The 4855-nt window shown below is 51.1% G+C and overlaps 1 long non-coding RNA gene across 2 annotated transcripts; it reads left to right on the top strand.

Moving 5' to 3' along the window:
* The first annotated feature begins 2196 nt into the window (after positions 1-2196).
* On the top strand, positions 2197-3265 carry LOC127339256 (uncharacterized). Of its 2 annotated transcripts, none has more exons than XR_011754010.1 (3): positions 2197-2779; positions 2865-2954; positions 3017-3265. It is a non-coding gene; the product is annotated as an uncharacterized lncRNA (long non-coding RNA). The 2 variants fall into 2 exon arrangements; XR_011754009.1 differs by having other exon boundaries at positions 2865-2922; positions 3017-3255.
* Positions 3266-4855: the final 1590 nt, after the last annotated feature.

Raw genomic sequence — 4855 nt, 5'->3', positions numbered from 1 at the left:
CTGGAAGCTTCGTGGCAAAATAGGACCCTGGGCGTTGATTTCGTCCAATTCCGAGAATATTTCGTTACTAGGATTTCTGAAACCAAAAACAGCAGAAAACAGCAACTGGCACTTCGGCATCTTGTTAATAGTTTAGTTCCCGAAAATGCACGAATATGACATAAAGTGTGCATAAAACATGTAGATAACATCAATAATGTGGCATGGAACATAAGAAATTATCGATACGTTGGAGACGTATCATGGAGGTACTCGATTGTAGCTCTCACTTCCACTAGTTCCCTTGGGAGATGCAATGGGGGGTTTGATAGTGTTTAAGTTATCACCATCCATGGGTGTGGTAGCGGAGGGTAATACCGAAGTATCATCCTCTACTAACGCATCCGTGACATTAACCTCTATGGTGGGAGCCACGGGATGGGGCGGAGTCAAAAGCTCGGAAATCATCTTTCTCATGCTTTCCATTTGAGCATCCATGGATGACCTCAACGAATTGAAATCATCCATGGTGACCATCTTAGCCTCCCCTTCCGTAGGTCCATCGTCCGGCATACTCTTAGGCGGTTAAGCCCGAAATAAGAGCCGAGGCTCTGATACCAATTGAAAGGATCGTATGCCGCACCTAGAGGGGGGGGGGGGGGTGAATAGGTGCTAACCAATTTTTAGTTCTTTTTCAATTTAGGCTTGACACAAAGGTAAATTCTCTAGATATGCAACTAAGTGAATTTACCTATATGACAAGGCAATCAACTAAGCAAGATATATCTAAGCAATATAAGAGATATAATAGGATAGAGGTAACCGAGAGTGGAGCACGCGATGACACGGAGATGATTCCCGTAGTTCCCTTCCTTTGCAAGAAGGTACGTCTACGTTTGGAGGAGTGTGGTTGCTACGAAAGCCAAACCAACAGCCACGAAGGCTTCACTCAGATCTCCGGTGAGCAACGCCACGAAGGCCTAGCCCAATTCCACTAAGGGATTTCCTCGAGGCGGAAACCGGGCCTTTACAAGGTTCTTGGGGCACACATCCACAACTGAATTGGAGGCTCCCAAATCTGTAACAATACAACAATCAACAACAACACATCAACACAAATCAACTAGGGAACCAAATAGGATCACTAGCATGAAATCCCTCAAACAAGAGAGGGGGAAATGAGAAACGCTTCGGTGAGGATGTAGATCGGTGTCTTCTCCTTCGAATCTCCAAAGATCAAGAGCTTTGGTTGGGGGAGGAAGGAGATCTTGCAAATCTTGTGTTTCTTGAGGTGGCTCTAATGGAGGTGAGGCTTGGCAGATTTCTTGTGCAATGATTGAGCAAGCATCCAAGGTAGAAGAAGGGGGGTATTTATACCCCCCCCAGAAATCCATCCGTTGCAGCTTCCGGGGGGCCGGATATTCCGGCCTAAGTAAGGGCCGGATAATCCCCCCCCGCCCGGATAATCCGGCCTCAGGGACAAAACCAGGACAATGTCCGGCCAAATGTCCGGCCCCTATCCAGACTTGCTTTTCTTCAGGTCCTTAGCCAAAATCGAGGGGGTCGGATATTTCCGAAAAGTCCGGCCCGGATAATCCGGCCTAGGGACAAAACCGGGACAATATCCGGGCAACAGTCCGGCCCCTATACTGAGCCACAAAACCTCAAATCCTTAGCTGAAAACTGGGGGCCGGATATTTCCAAAATATCCGGCCCGGATTATCCGGCCTGATGAACTTTTTGCTGCTTCTTTTTGACAGAACTGACCACATCCAACACACATAAAAATGTATCTATATAATCCCTGTACCACTTAAACAAACATTAGTGTATCACATACATTGACATCAAACACACAAAACAAAATGTGAGAGATGTTCTTTCAATGGCTCCCTCCCGTTCCTGGCCGCGGCCGTCGGCCGATTATAAAGGCCTCCATAACCGCCTCCTCCTCCTCCATAACCGCCTCCTCCTCCTCCTCCTCCTCCTCCTCCTGCTCCTCCCCACCCACGCACCGCAATGGAGCTTGGTGGCGGAGCTCCGCGCCGCCACCACTCCCGTGGGCGGCAGCCCCTCCCTCGCGCCCATCCCGCCGGCCCATAAGGCGGGGCAAGGGGGCGACCACCCTGGGCCCTCGGGAGGCAGGGGCCCCAGCCCAGGTAGTTGTCCAACACACCAGACAACCATCGACATCGTTATTTTTCGAGAAAAAAATCACCCATAACGGCATCGTTCTTTTCTCCTCCGGAGTCGCGTGGTTGACTCGCCTCCTCCCTGCCCTCTTCAAATTCTCCAATCATAACAGCGCCGCCCCGCCTCAAATCCTGCTCTTGCCTTTCCAATTCCAAGGTTGCTGATTCTCCGTATCCATTGATGGGGAAAATGGTGCTATTTGGTTCCCCAATCACCTCTCTTTCCATCTTCAAGAACATGACCACATCAAAGGTGAGAAATTGGTACGTCCCTGCTCATTCCTTCCCGTGGCTCAAACTATTAAATATCACGGATCCTTGGCTCCAATTTTTCATTCCCATTCTTCTCTTATTAGTCTCGTTCTTGAGCTTTTCAAGGTCCAATTTGATCTGAGCGTGAGGAGACACAGCTGTGAGAAATTTTGGAGAAGATGGGAAGGGGAATCAGCGAGCGATTTTCATTTTTTGTCTTCGTGCCGTGATGTCAGTTCGCCCACGGATTCTGTCGAGGCTGTGTGGCGCATCTAAGAAGGATTCTTCGAGGAAGTTTTATTCCGATGGGTAAATGTCATGAAGAACATTGCAGATTGAGGATCATTTAAGCTTATGTAAGTTCTCCAAGATTTGATCATCATAGTATAAACTACTTCATACTAAACAAGTGCTAAATTTTCTGTACTGTGCCTTATACAGGAATCTTTGGAGAAATTTATTATGGTGAACATAGCAGATTGAAGGGATAGAAACTGATGTAATCTCTCATTCACTTCAAACATTCTCAAGGTAGCGCTAAAGTTTTAAATTGCAACTTGCAATCAGTTATGACAAGGTTGTTTTTTTTACAGATTAATTGATGAAATGATGGCCACTTTCTGGAACTTAGAAGATCGATCTTTTGTAGAGCTACATTGTATTCCTTCTATTATTATACGGTTTCCTGGAATGTTACAAATACGTGGTATATAACTTGAGAGTTTTGTAGTTTAAAGACCATCGATACAAGTTATGTATTGGGTTGCTTTTGAAACATAATGCATTCTGAACTTTTTTTTGTTAGCAAGGGCCCATTTTTTTTTGTCTCGCCCCAGGGCTGTATGGACCGGCCCTGATCCCGCTCGCCGGCACCACGCTTCTCCCCCACCCACCGCTCCGCGCAGACTGGACCACCGCTCTCCCCCTCCCCGCCACCACGCCTCACCCGCGCCACCCGCAGGTGCGGCGGTTCCTCCTGCGCCTCGGGGAGCGGGAGACCCTGCTCCTGCTCCTGCGCATCGCAGCGCCTTCTGCGAGCGCCAGGCGCCGCTCCGAGCCGCTCCGCGTCCTGCCCAGGTGCAGGGAGGAACGCGGAGGGCACTTCCTCGTCGCCGCCACCCGCCTCGCCCACGCGCCTCCGGTGTCTGGGTCGTGAGAGCGGTGGCGGCCGCTCGGTTGCTGCTGGACGATGTTGTGCTCCGAGCTGCACCCGCGGCGGCCCCAGCCCACCCGGATGCCCACGCGCAGGATGCAGCCATGGAGGAACACCCTGCACCTGCACCTCCAGAGGAGGTGCTCCCAGCTGCACCCCCGCATCAGGAGGCGCACGCACGGCATGACGAGGCCGTGCCTGCAACGATCGTCGTCGTCATGGGCGCTCCAGGCCGCGCCCCGGCGGAGGAAGACGGTGCACCCGAGGTTCCGTCCGCTGCCGTGGGCGACCCTGCAGCAGCCGCTGCTGCCGCCGCCGAGGAGCAGCAGATGGCTGCTGTCCCCGACGAGGGCGGCGAACCTGCAGCAGCCGCTGCCGCGGCCGTGGTCGACGACATGCGCCATCGACTTATCGTCACCTACGAGCTCATGGAGGTTGAGTGGATTGCCGCACAGGACCTCGGCTGCATGAAGCTAGCGGCCCAGGAGGCGGCGCGCGTCCACCGCGACAAGCCCAAGGCCAGTCCTCGCGCTACAACCGCCTCGCCGCCGACGCCGATATGCTCCGGCTGACCCTCAGGAATGTTGGGGGCTGCAACATGCAGCCCCTCTTCTTGTACCTCTCAGCTATCTCTCACAACTAACTCACGAACAGAACACAGGAATTTTTTGTTGTGTCAGCTGCCTCACGCAGCCTGACCTTTTCTCCTTCTCTATTTCGAGCCTTGCTCCGGTGCTCCCCCCTAAACGGGAAGTTAAAGGGTAATAGTTGGTTCTTTTTTGTGTGTTGGGTCTACCGAAACCTAATATTTAGCCCATGTACCCATCTGTATTGATACGGCATGTGTACCTCGCGTAAGAAAAAAAAAGAGGTCACGTTGATCAGTTAACGATCTCATTCGTCTAAGTACAGCCCCACGTAGTACAAAAACGAGTTACAACACAACATGGACCATACGGGCATGTACAAGGTTGTATGGATGGTGGATCTACACTAAAATTACGATCGTGTCCCCGCTTATGTATAGGAATTGGAAGATTTCCACCGTTGTTGTGTTTAACGCACCCAAAAAAAATTCAGGGAAGGAGCACCGGAGCAGAAGTGCTCTATTTCTCTGGTGTGGCCCTGAGTAAACATGCTTACAGATGATTAAATAGACTCACACACTACACGATATGGCGCATACACTCGCCCACTACTCCACTAACTCTGAACCCACTAACTCATGCACGTACTGCAACACTAACAGCTCACCTGCTCTTCCTAGATTCGCTCCAGG

This window comes from Lolium perenne, chromosome 3, assembly GCF_019359855.2.
Source record: "Lolium perenne isolate Kyuss_39 chromosome 3, Kyuss_2.0, whole genome shotgun sequence".
NCBI classification, from domain to species: domain Eukaryota; kingdom Viridiplantae; phylum Streptophyta; class Magnoliopsida; order Poales; family Poaceae; genus Lolium; species Lolium perenne.
The sequence above is the reverse complement of the archived record's forward strand: the minus strand, read 5'-3'. Positions and strand labels throughout refer to the sequence as shown.